The following is an 11578-nucleotide window of genomic DNA, read 5'->3' as shown; positions in this document are numbered from 1 at the left end:
TCTAATTCACCTTTCCAGGTAGGTTCCCAGGTAGGGGTGTTCCATTTCCGTCACCTTAAATACTCCAGCCTAGACAGAACCCGCATTAGACAAAAGGTCCCTTATAGATAAATTTGCTACACTTTAACCTTTTTTTAGTCAATTTAATCCTATTAAACTGATTAAAAGATTAAAGCCTAGGTTGCTAATCATATTAGAATCGTGATCTTAGGTCTATCTCCACCAAGATTTAAAACACTTTTAAAACCATGATTCAAACCTAAGTTTGCATGCATGTTTTTCTTATAGATTTTAGTCTAATTTCCTTTTATCCTTCATAAAAGAAACAACTAAAACCATATACATTTCCACACAACTAGGTCTTTATAACACTTATAAATTTAACCTATGTGTTATGCTTCATGCAATGTCCGTTCATTACTATACATAACTTTTATATACTGTAACGAACCAAGCAAACATGCTTCCATACACCCTTATACTATAACATTTATAATATAAAGATGATGCATGTCTATGCTTTATGCATGTATAAATATAACTCTTATATTATATGATGCATGAGCATGCTCTTATGTAATTTAAATCATGCTTCTTTAAATCGTAACACTTACAATAAAGAGATGGTGCATGACCAATACATAACCTAAGGTGGGATTTCTTCTATATGGCATACCATATGACATATAAACAAACATACATCCTATGTACATTCACAAAGATTAATGGTCCGAGATGAACCGCCTAAAAAACCGGAAATAAAAACTCTATCTATTACATTTTCCATCGAGCAAACTGGTTCACAGGTGAACCGGGTCTTGAACCGCCCAAATGAAGCTCCCATCATTTAGTGTTAAGCGGTCAGGTATACGATCGTTGAGCTATGATCGAGTACCAATAACTATGTGATTAAGCATGAGGTACTGATCGTTTAGCACATAAGACAAAACACGTGAGTCCTAAATGATCGTTTAGACAATGACGTTACTGTGAAACACGATCGTCTAGACGATCGCTTAACAAACGATAAGTAAACGATTTACTCCCCGATCGTGTAGTCAGTAACTAAGCGATGAAGCTTGCTGAGCTACACGATCGTCTAGTGCGCGCTCGTCAACCTGCTCCTGAGTATTCGATACTCAATGATCGTCTACCCCATCGTTTACACGACCCGACCAATGCTTGGTTGTCTTCATCCTCGAAGAACAGCAACTCCTTACCTTGAAACTTTATCACGAACGACTCACAGACTCAAACACTTTGAAATTACAGACTCGATAGCAAGTTAAAATGCCCCAAAACACAGAGGCCCTTGCAATTAGCTTTAAATGTAAAAGAATTTAAATAACTAGAGGCTTCATCCCAGAAACCCCATAAATCCATCCACAACACACGTTTAATGCTTAAACAGTATGCAGACATGCTTTACCCACTGAGAAAGTAAACACTATTATTTGCTTCAATGAATTTGGAATATCAGAACCTAACTCTGATACCAATTGAAAGAACTATTATCAAAGAGTACCTTTGAGCAGAAGCAAGATCATTCCAAACTCATTGTGACAGAATTACCGCATTCACAATCAAACAGAATAGATATGCATTTAACAACTAATTACAGACATGCTTTGGAACTTAAACAACAAAAAGAATGAAATATGAACTAGTTGAAGAACCCTTTTTTACAGAAAATCTTGTTCTCGCCAAGGACCGCTCCTCTCACTCTCGCTGAGAACATCAAAGTTATCGTCTACCTACAAATGAACTCCTCGCGAACTAGGCAGCAAGGAAGACACCACCACTTGGAACCCTCGGTATCCTCGGTGTGAGAATCCAGGAGGTGTAGGCTTTGTTAGATTTGGTAGAGGGAAGGAGGAAAAGATGATCATATACCACGACCAAGCAAGTAGAAGATACCGGATGTCTATGGTATAGACAATGCTTGATCGTTTAGGTGGAGGTACACCATCGTTTAGTAAAAGGGTCGTGATCGTATAGACAATTGTTTAGTAAGACGCTCGGGCGCACGATCGTTTAAAAAAACTAGACGGTCGCTTAGCAAATCCTATGCGATCATTTAGTAAACCGTGCACGTGTATACGATCGTTTAGAAACATTGAGCTATTGTGTAGGCTCTCGGTTTCCTATGCGATAGGCAGTATACACCACTCATGAGCGAATGTCTGATCTTTTGCAAAATGAAAACAATTTTCATTTTATCCTTCATTTACAAAAACTAAATGCAACCTCCCACTATCTTTCAGTTATGGAGAAAAAATCAGCACAATTATTCTATAATTGTCAAGATAAATAATAAATATAATCATATTATATTCATTAACCTATGGTTTAATATCACATCATATGCAATACATTAACCATAGTCTTTTTCTCCTCCACTAGATATAAATCATATTCATATAATTTTCCTCTAATTAATATATCTCATACATCATGTCAACCATATCATATATAATTAACCCGTTCAATCATATCATATATAATCGAACTCCCTCTTGTCAATTTGAACACTTCAAATTGACCCAAAACCTGATTCTCATCTTGAATCTATTGAGTTACCAAGGAGACCTTATGGACCTATGGCTCAAAGCTCCAACGGTATATGAATAGCTGACTAAACTCTTTAGCAACGAGATCCACCATCCGTTAACTGCCAGACATTCTACTAAATACCGATAGTTGCACTCTTCTCACCACAGATATATTCCTGTGTCCATCGGATATAACCAATCAACAGTACGATAACCCTTCACAGATGCTTGTAAGTACACCTAGGCTAATTTACCGTTTTGCCCCTGTAGTTACACCTAACTCCTTAAGTATCATTGACCTCTTTAATGAACAATAAATCATAGTCCAACTATGATCAAATCACTCTCGGGCTAGGAGAGGGTGTGGCGCCACATTGTTCAAGCCTCAGAATCAGCCCTTAAGGGATAAATTTATTTACTTACCCCTACGTTGGGGAATGAGTGAATTCATTCTTGTGTAGTTGTGTTCCCGACTCCCCAATCAGACGAATCCTCAAAATGTAGGCTTGTTGAGTTGGTGATCTGGACACTCTTACCCATATAAATCAAAGGATCGCCTTCATAGGCAGAAGTTCACAACTCACTCAGGATTTAAGTCTTGTTACCTATGTTCATCCTGGTGAAATATAAGCGTTATATAATGAGATTAAACATTTCATGGTCCGGTCTTGTACAAACTCCTTTGTATAGAATATCCCCACTTGCAAGTCTCCACATAAATGATCAGGATCAGATCATTTGTAGCACTTTACATTAATTGTAACATCTATAAAGCGGGCTATACTCATAGTATCACCAACATAAGGTATCCCGACTGATCCATCTACTACGGACCATTTAGGTTATCACTTAAACACGATTCACATGTATGTCTCTACATACATGTTTAAGCTATGAGATAACCTTGGATGTTAGTCTATTAGTTTATGGTTAATGCAACTCAAATTGAAATAACACATCATATATTTTATTAAATAAATAAGATGTTTATACATTACAAATACAAACTAGGACCCTACGAGATTTAGGGAATCAGCCCTCACAAGTAACCCCACTACCGACATGAACTTTTCCTAAGCTGGTGGGACCTAATATGAAGTGCTAAAGCTATTCATGGACTATCATCTGAGTGAACAATTTAACCCACCCTACTGTATGTGAGATGTACTCATATTAACTAGTGAACCTGTAGGAACACATAACTGGTGGACTAGAAAGTGCACATAAACTAATAGACCCAAAGATGCACATAAACTGGTGGACTCGAAGGCGCATATAACTGAGCCTGAGGTGTACATAGCAACGGGTAGGAAGACAATTATCACTAATTTGGTCTTTCAAGAAAGATAGAACAAAATGATCTCTTATCATGAATTCATAACATAACATTTAATAAATTCATGAATTCATAGCATAATATCTCATAAATTCATAGCATGCATAACTAAATTCCCTTCAACAATTGATCTGAGGTGACATCTGCTGGCTTGAGTAGATAGACGTGTAGAGGATAGCCGACATGAGATAAAATTGAAGATCCTTCACACGATGCTATGATCAACGACAAACGACCAGGTGACGACGGAAGACGACCGACGATCACATAGCAGCAGCAGGCGCAGAAGCACTTCTGACGGCTGGGGCTTTGTCCGAGACAGAGGAGGGCTCGACGGAGATGGAGGGAGGCACGACATGGGGTTCGACGGTTGATGGCTGGCAGTAGGGTTGGGCTTTCACGCGATGAAGAAAACAAGGGGGGGGAGGGGTCGCTCGCGCGTAGGAGAAGAAGAAAAAGGATCTTTTCTTTCTTTTTCTTTTTTACTTTTAACTCATATATATATATATATTACATGTATATATGTATAATCCTCTTCTTTATATGTATAATCCTCTTCTTTTCCTTTTCCAAAATCCTTTTTTTGGGGGGGAGGGGTTTAAATTCCAATTCTTTTTGCAACAAATTGAAATCAATTATCTAAAAACATTAATTTGAATTTATTTCCTTCAATTTATAAATTAAATTTAAAATTCCAAATCCTTTATCGAAGCAAATTATAAAATTGAATTATCTTTTGAAAATAATTCCATTTAACCTTAAAATTCAAAATAATCATCAAATATTATAAAAATCGAATTCAAAATAAAAAGAATTTGGGATGTCATAGATAATCATCATAATCATAATATTTATATTAAATAGTTAATATAGCATAAAATATTAATTGTAAAGATATTAATTGAAATTTATTAAATCTAATTAATAATATTTATATTTAATAATTAATTAAAAATAATAATAATGATTAATTGACATTAATTTATTAATTAATTATATTATATTTTTATTTGGCACTCCTCAATCATAAAAATCCCACATTTTTCAGGTAATAAAAAATCTCTCTCAGACGGATATTGAAATTCCCTAGATATCAAAATTCTAAGTTTTAAAAACGGAAATTCTATAAAAACAAATAAATATATTAAATGTCTTTATGAGATCCTATGGAAACCAATGAAATAAATCCACCCTTTGAGTTGCTAAATTAATGATATTGCACCAATAATTTTTCATTACAAAAAGGTATAATTATTGGTCACTTTCTCTTCCATTGGTTTTTGATAATTTTATATTCCATCACACACAGATATATATATATATATATATATATATTGAGTTCACACCATGCATTGATAATTGATAATCTGATATCAGAGTTGTTTAATTACAATAAGTAAGACCTTTGCAAATTTTATATTCCAACATGCATTCATAATATCATAGCTGATATCTGAGTTGTTTAATTATCTACCAACCTGCATTCATATGGGAGATTTGTTCTAATAATTTAGGCTTCAAGTTTTTTTTTTTTTTTTTTATTCTAATTACAGTGAGTGAAAATACGAAGATTTTAACTTTTGATCTTAAAAAAAAAAAATGAAAATTTTCGTTGAACTACGTTAGTCTTAATGACCTCAAACTAGTTGATGATGTCAAAATTTAAAATGTGATATATTAAATTAATAGTAAAAAGATCATACAACTTACCTTATTTGGACCTTCTCATTTTTTAAAGAAAAAGTGTATATATATTTCTCATTTCTTAAACAAAATTATTTTTTCAAATTTTCGGCAAATGGTATAAAATAATAAATTACATGGTAGATTTTGCTTCCACCAATAATTCATGACAACAATATTTCGTACTCTTTGATAATTTCTTTTTTCTTAAGTCTAAAAACGACGAGATGAGAATTTAAACCTCTGATCTCTAAGAATAAAGCACATATAAGTATTACTGAGTCAAACTCATTCCAACATATTCTGATAATTTGAAAGGATTAAAACTCTTGTTACTGTAGTTGTGTACATTCACTTTGTCATCTTATTACGATCAAATTAAATTCAATCATTTTTTTCTAGAAAAAAAAAAACAAAATTTAAACGTTGTAGGACATCAACTTTTACCCAATACTCCTAAATTTCTAATTTCCATCCAACTGCAAACTGCATGTTAAATTTTGATAAATGCTTGGAGGCTTATAACTAGTTTTTATTTGAAATTTTGTCAAAAATAATTATTCTCACATGCATTCAACTAAGAATGTAACACATTAAGCTTCATATGGAAATGGTTAGATTTCAAATAAATCAATATTATTGTAGTTTTCTTTTAATTGGTACATTTTGACATTTTGGTGGATTTTGCATGCAAGTCTTCATTGATATTTATTAGAACCTAAAGTATATAATATCATTTTATTTGTTAGACTATATATCATATTTCTATTTATTTTAAAACCTGTAATTAAATAACATCAAAACTTTTTCAATGGATATATATATTTAATTAAATCTAAGCAATCATAGCATGTGCCATCTCAATCCAAAACAGTTTTACGTTGATATGCTACCTAATGTAGTAATCTTTTTTTAAAAACAAATTAATTCAACAACTAGATCAATACAACAAGATTGTCACAAAGATTTCTAGTCCTTTTCTAATTAAAATACAACAAATGGGTTATAGATATATTAATCTTCATGACATAATTAATAATTTGATTCCCCTATATATATCTTTTCAAAATACTTCTTTTAATTATGTCCAAAGTTTATGGAGAAAATAAATAATCCTTCCACTTTAATGAAATAGTTTTTTTCTTTATTTTAACACATCTAAATTTAGGGTGATTTTTTTAGTTCAACAATCTACCAGGTGAGAGATTTAAACTTTTAACTTTTTTTGTCAATGATACATATTTTATATTAGTTGAGTTATGCTTATGTTAGCTGAAATACCTTATATAGTAGAAAAGAGGTACATGAATGAACCAATACCATATTTAAATGAGAGACGGTCTTGAGATTATAAAAACATATATAGTTTAAATCATTTTAAAACAAAGGAAAAATTTTCTTTTCGATTGCTCAGTCATAAAAACTCAAAAGTTAAGTGTATTTGGTTTGGAGTAATCCTATGTTGAGTGACCATCTAGGAATTTTTCTAAGACACATTTGAGTGGTGACAAAGTATGATGGAAAAAACTTATGTTGATTTATGGAAATAGCCTGCACTTTTAGAAGCAGTTCAAAGATTATAAGAATGACGTCAAATCGTGAAGAATGCGAAAAATGCCAAATTTATGAATCTTGATTTGAACCATGGGTTTAGGGGCATCATTAGCAATTTATTGGAAAGTAAAAAGTAAACGATTTTATAACCTTTTGTTTCCAATGAAAGAAAGAGACTAGTTTGTACAAGATGTTTTTGACATATGTAGTTTGTTTTAAGTTCTAATGGTGTAAGTTTTAAATTAAGGTAATCACATATATGATAATCTATTATCGATGACATATAATAGAGGTCTATTATTGATGGACCTATCAATGATAGACAAATGATTAATTATTAATTGTTGTATGCTTGCTTACTATTATATTTATCATTGATATTAATATAATACAAATATAGTATATAATAACCCTATTATTTTATTTCATTTACTGTTAGGCAATTTCTTATATGTTTATTGTCTTTTAGATATGTTATGGATATACCAGATCAATAAATAGAAATACTATATGTCACTGCCATTTAAGTGTTTTTTTTTTTAATTATTTGCTTGTTGATTTGTTGTTAAGTCTATAGTTGACCTTCCATATCAATAAAATTTTAAATGGTATATCAATAATATTTGAAACTACTTTCTATTCGTGATTGTTTGATGATTACACTACAAGAATTTGGGTCAATTCCGGCGCTGAAGGTCGTCGGCAGAAGCTAAAAAGACCGTCGAAAAAACCTTTTCTGACGGTTGAAAAGTCATCGGCAAGACCGTTAGAACAGCTTCATCAAGGAAACCTTTTTTCGACGGTTTGGAAGCCCTGCCATAGGGGAAAAGAATTATCTCGACGGATAAGGATAAGACTTTTCCCCTGACCTTAAAGAAACCCGTCAAGAAAAAGGGACTGACCATCGGGATTTAAGGTTATCTCAACGGTCTTTGAGCCATTGGGATGAGTTAATATCTCTCGACGGTGCGACTGCCATCGAACATTGTTACTTTCGCCCGATGGTGAGAAGGACAGTCCGGATATAAATATCTTCCGATGGTTGGAGTACCGCCGAGCTATGTCCTTTACCCTGATGGTCTCTAGCCACTGTCGGGATACCTTTAAATCCCAACGGTTACTAGTCACCGTCGGGATTTCTTTGCCCGACCCATGTACCGTCGAGATATATCTTTTAGCGTCGGGATTATATATTTGACCAGATATTATACTTATTTAAATCTGTTTATTTATTTTCTTTTTTTTATATCTGTTTTTTTTTTCTTTCAAAATTTCATACTTGTTTGAATCTTACAGATATCAATCCAACTAAAATAAGATTGCCAAAATCAAGTAAATGTCCATAATAGATAGTAAATAATATATAGAAAACACGTTTGAATCTATAACCTTAATCCAAGAGTTTTTATAACTTCCAAAATTCCTTAATCCAAACCATAACATCCACAATTTCTTAATCCAAAAAAACATTACATGATAACAAAGTACATATTGGGAGATGCATCAACAACCTTTATCCACAATTCCTAAATCCAAAATAACATTAACATCTCAACCTAAATACCCTTGCAGAGAGATGCATCTTCAACAAAAATCTCTAGATACCTACAAAATACAAATTTAAATAAGTTCAATGCTCAATATACTATGTACCAATCTCAAAATGAATATAGAATTTAAAACTCAACTAAGAACATTAATGAATTGAAACAAACCAACTCAAGCTTGCATATTTCAATCTCAAACTTTATATAGAACTTAAAACTCAACTTAAATTTAATCATAACTTAAACTAAACATACTTGTACTTAAATATAGATATGTATATTTCAATCTTAAACCAAGGCATATCTATATTTACTTAAACAAACCAACTTACCCCCCTCCCCCCTAATTATTCTCAATCCCAATATACAAACCAACATAATTAAAAATTGAAACAAACTGCCACATAACATTTACTTAAACTTGTATCTACATTTTACTTAAACATATTTGTATTTAAACCCAACTTAAAACCAACAAACTCATAACAATTGAAACAAACCAAGACATATCTATATTTACTTAAACAAACCAACTTACCTTCCCCCTAATTGAGTTACACACACAGGCAACATGAAGATGCTACACCAAAACACCTAAAAAGACTATAAGATAGACCTGACAAGTTGCAACCTCCCAGCAAAAGAGAGGGACCGAGCCGCCCAGCTTCTAATACGAACCGTAATCCTCTGTATCAAAGGTGCACAGTCCACAGCCCTCAATCGAACAGCCAATAAAGGTAACCCTAGATACCTAACAGGCAGCGAACCAAGAAAGAATTCCATAAAAGCAGCAAGCTCCTCTGCCTCACCAGACTCCACATCCGCAACAAACATGGAACTCTTCCCAACATTCGTAATTAACCCAGATAGTTCTACAAACTCTGCCAGAACATGCCTTCCAAAGAACCCTTCTCAATTGCACATAAAATCATCAAATCATCTACAAAGCCAAATGAGTTAGGTCCACACGCTCACACCGATCATGGAACCTAAACCACACAGGAGGTTTATTCAACAATCTGGACAGGACCTCCATCACCATCTCAAACAAAAATGGAGACAACATATCCCCTTGCCTCAACCCCTTCCTACCAAGGAAAAATTCCTCAAGGGAACCATTAATCATCACAGATAACGTAGGCGAAGTAACACAAGCCCTCATTCAACTAACAAACTGAAGGGGGAAAACCTATAGCAAGCAACACACCAAACAGAAAATCCCAATTGACCGAATCATATGCCTTCTGAAGGTCAACCTTCAACATACAACGTGGCTTTCCTCTGCAACCTTATAGACCTCACAAGCTCCTGACACAATAAAATTTTATAAAAATTGATCTACCAGGAACAAACGCAGACTGGTTACCACTAATAAAGAAGGAAACCACAACTGCAATCTCTTAGCTAACACCCTCGAGATACACTTATATACAACATTGCAACAAGAAATAGGACGAAAATCCTCCATACGAGAAATAGGACGAAAATCCTCTATACGACCAACTCCATTATTGTTATATTTAAATTAGTTACTCTATAATTAAAGCTCTAAGCTGGCTCGCATTTATGATTTAGGGTATTTTAGTCATTTAATAAATTTGAATTAATATTAAAATATTATGTTTTTGTCATGTTATAAATAACAAAGTCGATGTTATCATTTTTTTAGAACACAATTAATTTTGCCATTTCTAAGAGCAGCAGATCGAAAAACATCAAACAAAAAAAACAAAAAAAAAAAAAATCAAAATTTAATGGAAAGTGGAAAATGACGATGATTGCATTGGTCACCATGGTTAGGTGTTCTATTAACACGGGAAAGATCACGTTTAGGTTTTTTACTTCACAAAATTAGTATATTTTTTAAAAATACATAAAAAATAGTTTTTTCGATCCATCTCAAATGATTGGCCTGAAGAATTAATTAAAAAGTCAACTTTTTCTAAGTTATCTATTGTTTTAGGCCTTGTCGATACATATGACCCGATTAGACACCGATATATGCTCATTTTTTATGTAATCTTCTCAAACCTTATACCAAACTTTATATTATTTTCAAATTTTCTCCAAAATTCAGTTATATTTACTAAATATTATATTAAATTATAACGTAATTTTTCAAATCTTTAGTATAATTTATGTTTTTACAATCATATGAATTTCCAAAATTACAAATGGGTTTTCCAATTATCCAAATTGATTTAATATTTTTAAATTTTGAGAAAGATCAAATTTTACAAAAATTGGTAACATTTGGGATATATATACAATCTCAGTGTTAATCCTGTTCGAGATTCAATCAATAAAGCTCAAATATATGAATTTTGGTGGATTTCACCGAGAAAACTCAAATATATGGAATCTCAGTGTTATTATGCATGAGACTAACACCGAGATGCACATAATCTCGGTATATAATCTGGCGAGATATACCATAAAAGTCTCAAACAATCAATAAGTTAGAAACTTTTGACTTTTTAACTAAAATCTCGTGGTCGATCTTATCCGAGATGGATTGAGAAAAACTATTGTTATGAGTTTTTAAAAAAAGATGCTAGTTTTGTAAAGTAAAAACTTAAACGTGTTATTTCTGATAATTTCTCCTGCGTTGATGGAGTGGAAAATCGACAATGAGTACATTGATCACTCATGGTGGGTGTTCTTCTAACTAGACTTTCGACTATGTGAAACGTGGTGCATTGATAGCAAGTTTCTAGAGTGTGAGAAATCGGTATGACTACATTGGTCACCCATGGTAGGTATTATTCTTCTAATCAAATTTTGCAATTTTGTCATTTATGTTGTTAACCCTTTTACTATTCACTCCTAACTTGATGTTAAGTGTTAGGATGGGGTTTCATTTTAAGGTGGGTTAGGGTTTGATTAATTATGGGCTTGCAAGCCCA

The 11578-nt window shown here is 32.7% G+C and overlaps 1 long non-coding RNA gene across 1 annotated transcript; it reads right to left on the bottom strand.

Annotated features, from left to right (window-relative positions):
* Positions 1–8508: 8508 nt before the first annotated feature.
* On the bottom strand, positions 8509–10185 carry LOC150031829 (uncharacterized). The gene is made up of 2 exons (XR_016525364.1): positions 9211–10185; positions 8509–8730 (listed from the first exon to the last, which is right to left on the bottom strand). It is a non-coding gene; the product is annotated as an uncharacterized LOC150031829 (long non-coding RNA).
* Between the last annotated feature and the right edge of the window lie 1393 nt (positions 10186–11578).

Source organism: Benincasa hispida, chromosome 12, assembly GCF_027475165.1.
Source record: "Benincasa hispida cultivar pf3 chromosome 12, pf3_genome.v1.1, whole genome shotgun sequence".
NCBI lineage: Eukaryota > Viridiplantae > Streptophyta > Magnoliopsida > Cucurbitales > Cucurbitaceae > Benincasa > Benincasa hispida.
Note: the sequence above shows the minus strand (reverse complement) of the source record. Positions and strands in the feature narration are given on the sequence as shown.